This window comes from Cryptomeria japonica, chromosome 10, assembly GCF_030272615.1.
Source record: "Cryptomeria japonica chromosome 10, Sugi_1.0, whole genome shotgun sequence".
NCBI lineage: Eukaryota > Viridiplantae > Streptophyta > Pinopsida > Cupressales > Cupressaceae > Cryptomeria > Cryptomeria japonica.
In genome coordinates, this window is record NC_081414.1 from 915,531,471 (window position 1) to 915,546,445 (window position 14,975).

Below are 14,975 nucleotides of genomic sequence, written 5' to 3' on the forward strand. Positions count from 1 at the left end.
TAATATAATGAGTTTGACTGGATCAAAAATATTTTAAATTCAACTTGTGAAGCAACTACTATTCATTATCCTTAATATTTGTGACATTCAAACAAAGCATGTCCTCTTGAACAGTTTGAACATTGTATTTTTTAGATTTATTTACTTATTTTATAGTCATTATACCATTTTGTAGTGTTAACTATTTCATTGCCAATTGTAATTCCTCAAGGGCCTCTTTCTACCAATCCTTACCTACTTTACCTCATGACTGTGCCTCAATGTGGTAGGTCATAATTATAACATCCATATAAGTGTCAAAATTTATTCCATCTAATGATGCTTTTATATCTTTTTATAATCTAATGAACCATTCAATGTTTTGGCATTTAGTAAAATGTTATTCCACTTTCCTTAAATCATTTGTCATATGTGTTAATTAACTCATCTTCCTTGAAAATAGGTCTCTCATTTTTCTTATACTTTCTATAAGGATACTCAAAGTATCAAGTTTTTCTTGGAAATACTTCTTAACTTCTTCCCGAATTTCTCCTCTTTGGGGTATGTGTTTCTATGTAGGTCTAGTGTGTCCTTCTGCAAGGAAGCCAAAAATTATAATAACTTAACCTTTGTTAGAAAAATGGTGTCCTAACCTTGCATATACATTAGATTAATATTTTAAGTAAGTATTCATTTGAGCATAGATTTATCTGAAATTCTCTTCAAACCTTAAGATTATCTATATAAGAATTATCATAAGTTTTCATTGCAACATCATGATTGGTTTAAAGATATTAAAGTATCCATTTTTTAAAATGTTGAATGAGATCTTCAAAGTTGATTTTGGAGGTCTTAGAGGCTTTGGATGGGCCCAAAAGTGGTCATTAGAAATGTTTAACATTATTTTTTGATAAACTATTTCACAAGCTTTTCAAGGCTTCAAACGGTTCGTCAATTGGACACCTAGTTCAAAAGTTATGGCCTCTAAAAGTTGGGTCTACTAAAATAGGAAATATAAAAATGTGTTGGACACATAAATGAGGTATAAAAGGGAGTTGCACATGTTCATATGCGTATTGAAATATCATTGGTCATCTTATATTGGAGATAAGATTGGTGCCATTGTTGGGTGGTTTTAGCACATGGTTTTATAATATCGTTTGACGGTTTCATGTATTGTATCTCCTATATTTTAAGTGTTTGAGATGGAGGTTGTGTGTAAGAGTCTTATATCTATTTAGTCACCTCCAAATGTCTATTTAATGATGCTCCTTTTAGAAGCTTGTTCTACATGTATATTGTATTATGTTGTTGATTTCTAAATATTGTATTGGATGGCTTTTGTAGTGTGGGTTTTTTCTCTGGAAAGGTTTGTTCCCACCTAAATCATTATATTGATGTATGCATGTTATTCATGTTTATTTATGTTAATTTTCTCTAACCTTCATAAAGATATGTAAACTTTTACATCACCCTCCTCTCATGAGGCATACACTAAGGAAATAGTGTCGCATATTATTAAAATCAAATTTATCCTTCTTTCTCCTTCTATATTCGATTTAAAATTTTAAAAATTTGAGTATATACTTGCTACCCTTTATAAAATCTAACCAAGGTTCCAACAATATAAAAAATGCTAGCTAGAAAAATGGAGATCACATGACAAAATTCTTAACCTGAAATACTTTCTATATGTTATATTTATATCCTGGACATAGTTATACAAAGGGAGTAAGGAGTTCACTTAGACAATGCACTAATTAGTTAATAGATTCTGAAGCATGAGATATTTAATACACATAGCATAAAATATATCTTTAATTGTACTATATTGGTATTATCAAGATCAATCATGTACTTTCATCTCATCTTTATATCTCCTTTTATACACACATATCCTATATTATACCTTCTATCTTCTATACATACATTTTTTCTTATTCCTTCATTTCTATACTTTGTCACATATATCTTTTGTTATACAAATATCTAGCAAATGGGATGTGACCCATCTATTCTATCCTTATTCTAGACGATGTCTTTCTAGTCTCAACTCCACAAAATCTTTGCAATGCAGCGTGGTAGATTTTGTGTTGACTTTTTCTGCAATTTATCCTTTCCTTCTAATAGTTAGCTTAGCATGTCTAGCTTCGACAAAATAAAAAAGGAAATAACCCTAGTTAGGTTTTGAATTGTGACAAGGAAAATCCTATGTTAGGTACAAGATTTGCCAACCTATTGCTATAGCATGCTTTCAATGGGGATCCTACCAAAGATTCTAACGAAAAACAAACATTATTAAAAGATGGAACAAATAGCCTAACATTATGCAATGCAATAGAAAACATGACCCATGAAATTCCTTAAGAACAAACTTTAACTAATGCTTTGATGCTGGTCCCATTCTTTATCAGTATCAAACATTCAACTCCAACAATAGAAATTGCAAACGGAAGAAAGATTCAGACTATTTAGAAAGAGCAAAAAATGCCACATTATAATAAATGAAAAAAATATATATCTCCTATTTTTTTTTAAAAGAAGAACCTATACATCAAAGAATAATGATTAAAGCTATTCTAAAACCACAAAGGTGGAGTTAAGGTATTACTAAATTCTATTTAACGTAAATTAAATGTTAATATTATTTTTGACGAGATGTATTTTGAGTAATAAATATAGCAATTTGAATGTCCCTCAAAATTTAGCCGTGCTACTCATGGTTTCTTGTTTAACACACTATTCGATTGAATAGGCGACTGCTCCCTCTTCAACTTCTTAGATGTTACATTTTCTTGTTAGATGTTACTGCTCCCTCTACAACACATCGCAAGTCTAAAGCGTTGTTTTCAGTGCATTGAATATCTTTTGCCATGTGCCAATGCATGAATTATTCAGAAATCGATGACTTACTCACGTTGAAATTAAAAAAACAAGAAAAAGATTTAGTTGTAGATTATTAGATATCAAATGAAAAGCTTCTGTTTAAAGTCAATCAACGTGTATCTAGAAGAGATCAGTCTGGTTTCAAATAAGTCCTTAACAGTGGAGTATGAAAGCGTCATGGACACCGACAGATAGTTGGAAAGGCCCTTTGATGTTTATTTCCCACCATCAATCGCTAGCTCTTACGTCTGGGTATTGACCTTTTTTTTTTGTCAATCCCCAATTCACTGAATTTCCGTCACTGATATTCACTCGTTTGGATTCACAAAATTATTTTTAGTTGCTTTCTGATTTATGCATCTTTTACATGTCTGTCATTCTTTATAGGAAAGGAAAGGAAAGGATCTTTTGTCGTCCACAATGTCAACAATCTGTATATGGATCTATAGATGGCTTACAACAATATGGGACTACCCCAAACTAAACCTCATGGTTATTGGGAGATTGAGTCTCCATCTTAAGCTTTGTGTTTAAACATAGCATCTTCACCTGAATCAAAGGTGATTGATAAAGACTATTGAAAATAAATAATTCATTGCTTCGAATAACAATTATTCCTTCAAAATGAATGAAATAGATTTAATTTGTAATTGATTTCTTAAGAATCTCTTTAGGTGTTGAAGTTAGTTGTTGATTTGTAACTTCAACAATTTAGATGTTGAAGTTAGTTGTTGCAGTTTGTTGACAGTGAGGTTGTCTGTTAGGACCGGTCTGGAGAATTCTTTGCATTAATCCACTAAGTTGATTTTAAGTGTTGCATCTTGGAGGACATGTTCATATTGTTATGCAATATTCCACTTCACAATTCCAATTTTGGATTGCTCCACAAGTGAAGTTATGTTGTTTAGTTGTTTGGTGTTATCAATTGTGTTCATCTCTATCCAACTCAGTTAGTTCATCTTATTTGGATTGTACTCTTTTGGTCCAGATATGCGATGGAGATTGAGTTAAGGTGCTTTTATGGTTCATGTTGTGGTGTATGAAGATCCAAATTAATTAATTTTTATTGGATAATTTTTTTGAGTCGAGTGGTTAACATGCTTTACTATTTATCTATATGTTTCTTTTGATGCTAACTTCAGAGGATGTATTCTTGTGTGTGGTTCATTGGAATTGACTTAGGATATTAAGTATTGTGATGTATTTGAGCCCTCTTTATCTCCTAGAGTGAACCGCATGTAATGGAATTGCTCATGGTAGTTGAATTTGTGTAAATTATATTTATTCTATTTTTGGCTGACCTAGTTCAGAGTTTTTGGTGAATAAGGTGATATAAATAGATGTGAGGATGTGTGAATTGGTGTGTGGATTGATTCAAAGTATTGTGGAAGTATATGTAGGAAGAAAAAGTGCAAATATCAGTTTGTGATGAGCTTTGATGATTATATATTTTAGTATGATAGTGTTTTGAGGCAAAATGTTTGAGTTATGTTTGGCATTATATTGGTCGCATGAACTAGAAGTTTAAGGACAATTTCATGATCAAGAGATCTTATTCATTTCAATTCATCATTCCTCCATATCTTTTAGAAGATAGTAAGTCCTTTTCGCAGCTTGTGCAAATCTATATCTTGCCTTAGATTCATGAGTCTCCACTTGCAATTTTATTGTATCTTGCACTAAAGTTGTGCACCTTAGCCTGCAATTCCAAATTAGGAGTAATGATCTTCCCTGGCATTGTTCCTAAAATATTGTATTCAATTATTTATATAGTGAGTTCAATTCTCACCATGATTTTTTCCATTTGGGGTTTTCCATGCAAAAAATTGGTGTTCATGTGTTTGGTATTTTTTGTTTCATCTTTCATTGATTCTTAGTTGATTAAAGATAATTGATATGTGTTTTCAATTGAAGAAAGTTTAAAGGTTTTCTCAAGATTGTTCACCACCCTCTGATTCTTGTGGTGTGTTCAACAATTGGTATCAAATCCAGGTTCCTCTAGGAAAATCTTAATCACTTGAGAAAGGTCAAAGATGGTGCAAGATAGTGGTAAAAAAGTACCAAAGTTTGATGGTTCAAATTACTCTTTTTGGAAGGAGAAAATGGAATCTTATTTGGATCCCATGTCATTTGGAATATGGGAAGGTATTAAGGATCTTTATACTCCTCTAATTGATGCTCCTTCTACTCCACATGAGATCAGGTTGTATGAAAATAATGGCAAAGCAAGAAATGTGCTTATCAGTGTTTTCAGTGATTGAATGGTATTGATTGTTCCTCAAATGTTGTAGGAAGAGAGAAGATGATTGAACTAAGAGAGATGAAAAATGAATAGTGATAAATTTAAGAAACCCCCTCTCAAATGATTGTATAAAATATTGGCAAATATTTATTTTAAAAAATAATAATAATTTTTATTAGCAAATCTTTGCTTTTTTAAAGAAAAATAGTAATTTTATTGTCGAATTTTTTGATATCAATTTTTTTGGTAGAAAATATTGGTAAATCTAAAAAAATAATATGAGTATGTATTAATTACTATTGCAAATCCTTTCATTTAAAAAAACTAGTTTTTTAAAGAAAAGTAAAGGCCCGAAAGTGCAAATCACTAATGAGTTTAAGGGGGACTCTACTTTATTTAGTTTCTACCATTAACTTAAAATAATCTAATAGTCCTCTTTGTATTTTGTGAGATAAAACGTATCAACAATTTGTAATTCTCATTGGGTCAAAAATTGCTTTTAGGCCATTGATTTTCATTGAGGTCAACAATTCAAAAGCAATTTCAAACCCCATGAACATTACAACTTGCAGGTTTAATTTACCTCATGGAATACAATGAAGGTCATTAGATTATATTTTAAATCAATGGTGGCAACTAAAATTGTTGATATAACCCTAAAGTAACTAATAACTATGATGCATTATTGACAAATAAATTTAGATTTTTACAATAAATTATAAAATGTTAGTGAAACTGATCCAATCATGTATCAAATATTGTTGCGAATCTTTGAGTTAAAAAAGTTAATAAAATAAATTCTCTAGTGATTTAAATAACACTAAAATAAAAATTTGTAAAAATGAGGCGATTTCGGTCACCTTAAAAGCAGAGATTATTAACCAAATTTTGATTCCCAAATTTTAAAAAATAGCCAACTCACGAATATTAGCCACTAAAAATTCCACTGAAAATGAATGCAACTAAATAAGAACACAAACAACAAATTCTGTAAAATATGTATTTAGAGTACTCAAGAGAAGAAAATAAATAAGACCATTTTACTAAAATTTGAATTTGAATTTTAGAATACAAAAGTTCAAATTTACAATTACCTTCTCAACATTAAAATGACCTTTGGTAGTCAAGCAAACACATCTAAGTAAACAAGTACTATATGGAGGTAATATATAGACAAGTTTAATAAATATTAGAATCAGATTAATGTATTGTACCATGTGCATATAAAAATAATACCAGAGCTAAGTATTTGAGAATATCAATGTATGGCGATAAAATGAAACCAACCTCATACAAAATTGATGTTCTTATCAATATTCATATGTGTTTATATATTTCTGAAAATAAACAAACAATTTTACCATCACAAACACATACAAAAGATATTAAAGAAAGTTGAATGTATTTTGACATTTAATAAAACAAATTATCTATTTAGTTAATAAATTAAATATAGGTTAAAATCGGCCAGCCTTAAACCCCACACACTAAGCAACATATTAGGTCTAGAGAATGTTAGTCAATTCTAAGTATTTTAACACTTTTAAGCTTAGAAATGTATTCTTAATATGACCACGCACATTATGCAACATATTAAGCCTAGAAAATATCTGTCAACTCTGAATGTTTAACATTTTTATGCCTACAAATATAAACTTAATGTGTGAGATTTAAACCATTGGTAAAATTGATGATAATTATACTGTACAATGAATAGAAGAAGTTGAGACTTCCTCGGAGTATTTAGCCGTGCTAGTCAAGTTATCTCTTTGAGACTCCGTCTGATGCCAAGATTCTTGCTTCTGAACAACACTTGGGCATTCTCACACGTTGTTTTCAGTACGTTTACTATCGTTTGCCATGTTCCACTAAATGAGTTATTCTGAGTGTAGACGTATAAAAATGACCATATTCCTAAATGAATATTTTATGTTCATTTCTCTATTTAATTAAATCCAATTTAATTAAATTATCCACATTCCTCTATTTAATTAAATAAGTTACTCAATTTATTTAAATTAAATTCACTATACCCATTTAATGAATAAATCATTTTATTCAATTAAATCCCCCTAGCCACTTTTAATTAAATTCAAATTTAATTAAATAGTTATCCTAAATTGAATAAATCAAATTTATTTAATTACAACCAAATTGAATGAAAATCAAATAATTCAATTAAATCCTATTATCCTCCATCCACTTGCAAAATCCCAAACCCCTTCCTAATCCCTTCTAGAATCTTCTAATCGATTCTAATTAACATAACCCTCCTCTAAATTTTGTCACATCCCTAAGCAAAGGGAGGTCACTTCTCAAATGGCCCAAAGTCTTGGATAACCATTGAAGGTTTTCAACCTTCAACCACCAAAACCCCCAAAGTCTTTGAAAACCATTGAAGGCTTCCAACCTTCAACCACTTAATCCCCAAAGTCTCCAATAACCATTAATGGTTATTTCAAACCCTCCCACATGGTTAAAACATTTGTTTTGACTCAACCTCTATCCAACCCAAGGGTCTCATCAGGTCATTAATGCTTTGACCATGATTATCTCTTAATCATTTGCACAAAGGTTTATCTTTGGATTAGATCCTAATTCATTGGGTAAACCTAACTTAGACTTGACCCTTAGCCTTTAGATAACTATGAGGTCTTCTCAGGCCTTTAATGCCTCCAACCTCTTCTTTCAACCCAATCCTGTGTGGACATTTGTCACCCTATCATTGGTGCAAATTGTGCACATGGATCCCCAACTTTCAAACCTGGCCCTTGATTAAACCTTTCAATCCTGACCATCCATTGCCTTGTTTGTGCTATAAATAGAGCCCTCATTCCTCCATTCTTAACAATCATCTTTCAAATTTGAAGCATCACACTTATGCTCAAATTGTTTCAAGCTTTCATATCATTTTATGCTCATCATTTAGCCTCTCTTTAGATCATAAATTAGACTAATATGCATGCTTAGATTACTTTCTTTATCATTTTAGTTCAATTATAGACTAAATATAGTATGCTAGGATAGTATCCATACTAACCTTGTCATCTTATAGTTAGTTTATTGCATTTCTAGCATCATACCTAGCTTATAACACATCTCATACTAAAATCAGTTAAAAATCTCTCTCGTTCTCATATTTGCCATCCCTAAATCATTTTGCTCAGTAATCTGAGAGCAAAACATTGGTTTGAGGGACATTGTGAGATAGAGAACCATGGGACCCTCCTTGGGAAGCTGAGTAACACTACGTTACTCCATAGCTTGCATCAAGAAGTCCCGTGTGTGTGTGTGGACTGGTATTTCTTGTAATTTTCACGTTTTAAGTTTTATTTGCCCACTTTTCCCGCATACACTGAGATCTATTAATTGTTCACGTTATAAGAAACTAATCAGAAGATGATAAAGTTGTAGATTTTATTAAATCTTTCTACGTATGAGATACGAAAATTATCAGTAGGTGTTTTGATATAAGTCCTTAACAAAGGACAAAGGAATTAGCATAGACACCGAACGATGATAGACACCTTTTAATGTTCATTCCCACCAACCATCAGTAGTTCTTACGTGTGGGTATCTATCAATTCCCATAAACAGGTTTTGCTTATCATTTCATATCATAACGTGTGGGTATTACCTTATCTGTCAATTCCCGGTCTTTGTGATCAAAAGAAGATTTGCAATGTATTTTCATTCAACTTCTATAGGTCACCTTCTTGAGTACAGTAGTAGAGAGACAACGATCAGTGTTTAAATTTACATTCATATAAATTCGTATAATAGGATACAGTTTGTAGGGCGGCTTCCCGAATTGAATAAATTGTTTCAAAACGATTTGTAAGGAAAAGGAGAAAGAAATTATAGGATATCTCATGAAGATCTAGCTTCTAAAATTTTGAAGGCTATCTTTCAAAATAATGTCCTTCATTTTCAAACTGGTCATATGTGATGAAGATTTAGACAAAAGTATAATTTGAACATTGATAATTTTGACATGCCTAATAGGATTTGAAGAATTATTAAAGCTTGGTATTTATTTCATTATATGAATAAGAGGCCTACAACTAGATCACATATAGCTTCCAACATTTGGATCTAAGTTCACCCTTTGGCTATTACTCATAGAATGAAAATTGTTCAACCAACTCCACCACTGCCCACTCTAATGGTGGCCTAACAAGTCCCTAGAACCTCTGTAAATTGGAATAGTGACAATCCATTGATCTTTATAGTTCCTCTAGCTACATGGGACCCTATTCTTACAAACTCTCTTAGACATGAGGACTTAGAAACACCAACCAAGCATCTATAAGAATGTAGTGGAAATATGCATTATACATTTTATCATAGAACAAAATATAGCTTTGACGTTACTTATGTTGAACATACCACATAACTAAGAGGGAGGGAGCAAAGGGAAGGGGGCTAAATCAGTATAGATCAATTCTTTTTCAGATCTATATAGCTAACAATCTTCTTTTGTAATTACAAAGCATGAAAGCACAAAGCACATTCAACACATGAACACCAAATTTATGTGGAAAACCCTATAAGGGAAAAATAAAAATGAGGATCATACTCATAATATAATAAAATTGATTACAAGGTTTTAAACTAACTAGCAACAAACAATATGCATGTGATGGGCTTGCAATGCTAAGGCACACAACCAAGTAGGGCAAGATACAAAGAAACTTGCAAAAATGAGACATGGTATCTCAAGGCAAGATACAAAAGTCTAACAAAAAACTCACTTTCCACTGACAAACAAGAGAAATAGTTGAAATTGAAATGAGTAGGATCTCCTAATCACATCTAAACACAAATACTGTATCTAATCACTATTGCTCAGAAGATATAGCTATCAAGACACTTCTCAATTGACTTTCGGACATCTCCAACACAAAATTTGCTTGAGTGTTATTCTCATCAGCTTCACATGATTCATACTCATTCCACACATTAATACATACAACCATACATTATTATATACAAAGTTCACCATTAAAACCCTCAATAAGAACAACCAAAATAGAATAAGCAATATTACATAAATTATGCCATCTGGACCTAAAACAATCACTCTGATCCTCTCCAGGAGATAAAGAGGGACCCAAACACATCATATTACATTAATTAAAATAGATTCCATTGAACCACACACACTAACACACTCTCCAAGATCGACACCAAATAAAACATGTAGAAAGATAATGATACACATCGATCAGTCAGCCCAAAAGCATCTTCCAATGCAAATTAATAAGTGTGGATCACCATGGTCACCACATGCCATGGTGAGATCCATATCAACAATCTAACTCCCAAAAGAGCATAATATGAACAAGATAGATCAACTGGAACAATTGAGACTCAACATCAATAGATATTAAAGAATAATCAATAGTACAAGTTCAAACTATTGGGAGAGTTTGGCACAATGATTGGTTATTCTTCTTTTTTAGTTTGATATGATTGGATTAGATGAAATGAGAAAATGCAAGAATTTTGTATAAAGATGCAAATTCGATAATAATCAACATTTATAGTAAACATGGTTGTCGACAATTTTCTTCTGATGATGAAGTTGAGCCACAATAATTTTCAAACTTGAAGGGAAATGGTTGGCAAAAAGTGCTTTCATAGCATAAAAGAGATCTAAGGTGGTATCCTCATGAGACAGCTTACAAAAAATAGCAAGTTGGTTGCCACAAATGTGAAGAAATCCTAATGTGTGCTAGATGGCATGGTTACAATATGAAATCCACCCTGATTGCTATGTATGATGACACTAAAGGTTCTAAACCTTTTGTATGTGGGCCAACATGGGTTTATGACTCAACAAAGAAGTGTTTAAAGAAAGAACTAACTTTTTGGAAGCCATTGCTGGCCCACTTGCCAATTAATGGGAAAGTGTTCTGACAAGATAATTGTGGGGAGAGGCATGATCAAAAGACTTTAATATGACGTAAAAGAGAAAAAGTATAGTGTTGTGATAATGGTATGATCAATCCATTTAAGGATTGTCATTTCTCACCTAGAAATTGCTTTGCATATTCCAAACAACCTAAGGGTGGTAGTATGAATTAGGATCATAAAGACCCAATTTATTATATATATTAAACTAAGTTTCTCATTCACTAGCTATGCAAAAAAAGGAAAGGACTCTTCTTTGTCAAATGCCACCTTAACCATTTTAAAATCAATGCACAAAATCCAAGTAGCAGGAGACAATGAATCTCCTATCTATCACTAGAGGGTAGATCTTTTAGTAGCGTAATTGGGAGCATAAAGTTTAATAATCCCAAAAGAATTATTTTCAATTGAAATGACGATCCAAACAAGCCACTAAGTAGGGTTTAGCCCATAATTAATCACACAAGAATGTCACTATGGTACAAGAAGGGTAACAACTTGTCAATCACCAACCTCTTGATTGGAGGTGAAAATCAAGCTAGCTGGCCAAATAACCCAACATGTTGTATAAAGCATGAAAGTAGAAATCTTAATTTCCTTAAGACATAACACATCAATACCATGATAATTATATCAAGTATCCCACAAGAAATACTTCTTGGTGAGGTTACTAAGACCCATAGGGGCTTCATTGGTTGGGAAATATTATATCATGTGCATTTATATTGGGAGGTTTAATATCTCAAAAATGAGGGTACATATATTGCCTATCGATGAAAATAGTGGGGTTTTTTAATTCAGACTATGAAAAAAACAATATTTGGTGAAAATAGGAGGACTTTTAATTCAACTTGTGTATTGGGAAGGGGTGACAAAAAAGGAGTTTAGGTAATTCTTTTTGATAAGGGGGTTCTTTAGTATGCCATGAATGCATGTGCTATAGCCCAAGTTCACTAAGTGAAGCCCCCGTGGTGAGACCACAAACATTTCATGAGAGAAAATTCATGTCTGAAAGTCTTGTATACCATCTTTGTCCTCAAGAGAGGAGAACCAATTCAAGAAGAATTTTTACCCCTCTTGAAAGGTAGGAAACCCATTCCTTCACTTTTATATAACAATCCCATCTTCCTCCATGCACATGGAAGGGCTATGAGAGCAGCACATACTATATAGTTGAGTGGTAAGCACCAAAGTTAGCTAAGGATTTTGCACAATAGAGGGACAAATAAAAAATTTAGGGGCGAGAAAATTAACAATATATTTCCCTTCTCAGAAGAACCTATGAAACATGTGGTGACAATAATGAAGGAACAAGCTCTTTAGGTTCATTTGCCACACTGCTAGACGAGATATAGTTCTCCTTGTGATTTACCGTCATCGATTTTTCTTCTAATTTAGAATCTTAGGAGCACACAAAGGGTCATAAATTTCTAGATGGGTTTTGGCCCTTGGAATAACCAATAGATAATCCTTAATTTCGTGCTTAGAAGATTTTCAATGGAAGCAATTATTTGGCAAATTCAAATAGAGCACACTTTGGGTGTGACAAAGACCTCCTATTTGAATGTCAATCGTGTCTTTGAGGTTAGAAGACAAATCCATTTTGACATATATTTGTTTCTAGGGTTGGACATGATAAAATTAGTCTGGTTTGATACAAATGAATTTCCCAAGGGAAGAAGTAATAGGAAAAGGAAAATACAAACATGGCAATGGAATAACCATAAAATATATCCAAAAGGTAACATGGGGTTTCATGTTCTTATAAATAAAAATATCTTGAGACCAAGGGTGAAACACAAGCAAAGACATCTTGGCATACCATGGGCCATTCTAGAAAATGGCCCAAACATGGTTAACCTCAAAAAAAATAAAAAATTCCTTTGGTAAAGTTTTGGACACTATCAAGATGAACCCCAAGAGGGCCCCATGCATTGTTAACCCAATCCCTAAGCATGCTTTCTGTGGGTAACCCTCCCAACAAAATAACCTATAAGTGTATGCTTCATTAAACATTGACATGCAAAATAAATTTCTAGAATGGATAAAACCACATCTGTAGGGTTATCATAAGACATTTGTAGGGTTATCATAAGCCATACCTCATGGAAAAGAAATTACACAAATTTGTAGAGTTGCTTCTTCATTGGAGCCATCAATACCAGATGCTGAAATATCAATACCAGCATCAACTAATGGTATAAAGTTGGTTGAGGCAATTATAAAACTAAAGGTCTCATAACAAATGTGGAGTGATGCAACAATAACAATGACAAACAATAGTATGCAGAAAAAAAATCCAAAAAACCTTAGTAGAGCCAAAAACATCAATCTCCAAAAGGGTTCTTCTATAAAAATAAAAAAATAAAGTTGTAAGAAGTAGACTTTGGGTAATATTGGGGTAATAAGGGATTTAGTGAAAAATTGGGCTGTTTTATAGATATGTTTACGGTTTGAAACTTGTAAATTTTATTTTCACATGGTCTCTCATATGTCAAGTACATTGCTATTTATGTGACATCAAAATTATAAATTGTAAATAGATCAACTTAAAGGTTGGAGCACTAGAGGATGGAGGAATTTTCATCATCTCGAGCTAGACTCTCACTTTGAGATTGTGTTTTCCATGAGAATCACTTTTGGCTTTATTTTATTCCTTTCCTTTTAGCTTTCATTTTTGGAGCTGATAGATTTGAAGAATGCATATATTATGATTTTTGATCTTTGAAGGTAGGTAAGGGTTTTGTGTTGAACTAAATATAGATTGTTTCCAAAAGAGTTCATAAAGTTTTGACTGAAGAATACACACTTATGAGGGTCAAGAGACAATTTGATTGATCCCTTTTATGTAGAGCTCAATACGGATTATCATCCAATAATTTGGTGGTTATGTTTGGTTGTTCGAGGAGAAAAGAACTTGAGAATTTATGTCAAAGCTACACCTTTATGAGGTTCATGAGGCAACTTGATGGAGGTCCACCTAATTTAGGACTTGTTTCTTAAAAGAAATATATTCTCAAAAATGTGTATTTATTTAAAGTAACTAACAAGTTTTTGATGAAAGCCTTCACGGGGTCCCTTGGCTAGGTGAAATATGAGATTTCAGAGGTTCATTTATAAGAAAAATGTAATAAGGGGGGAATATTTGTAAATGGTAGATAGTTAATATTTAAATCATTAAATTGTTTTGGTTATTTGTCTTATATGAATATAGTCATCGAGTAGATGGTTATATAGTTAGCAAGTATATTTCACCTATATATCTATTTGTCATTCATCAATCCATAATGAAAACATTTTTACCCTCATTTTCTCTCACAACAAAGTAGCTAGATGAGTAAGATTGGTGGATGCTTCAAACAATCTTTTTTTTCTCCTTTAAATCAAGGGGGTTCATTGGGTATATCATCGAAGGTGTTAATTTATACTAGCATAACAATAGTAGATTAATTTGTGCTATGTGTTTGATACTTAATTGTTGAGTCCTATTAAAATAGTGGTTATTAATATTAAAATAATAAAGACCTCCATTAAAATCATTGAATAACATAATCTATATAAAATACCTAAACAAAAGATAATTTAATTATCCCTTTAATTCAAAAATAAAATTCTTAATTGAATTTATTCACTTCATCCCCAAACCCACATATTACATAATCAACAAACTTAGATTATCAGCATCAATCATCCAACACTTCTCTTCTACAGCTCTATATCATGGAATAAATTGCCACTACATTTTTATCCTTTAGAATTTATATATCATATAATAAAATTTATTTTATAAACAAACAAAAGTAACACATAATGCCTTTCTGCTGCCAATTTGTAGATGACTTTTAATAAACCATTATTTTAATGAAAAACAACCCATAAAAATATATTTGTATAGCAATGAAATGGTAAAAATACATTTGACGAACTAATAAAAGACATCTCAGCGAAACCT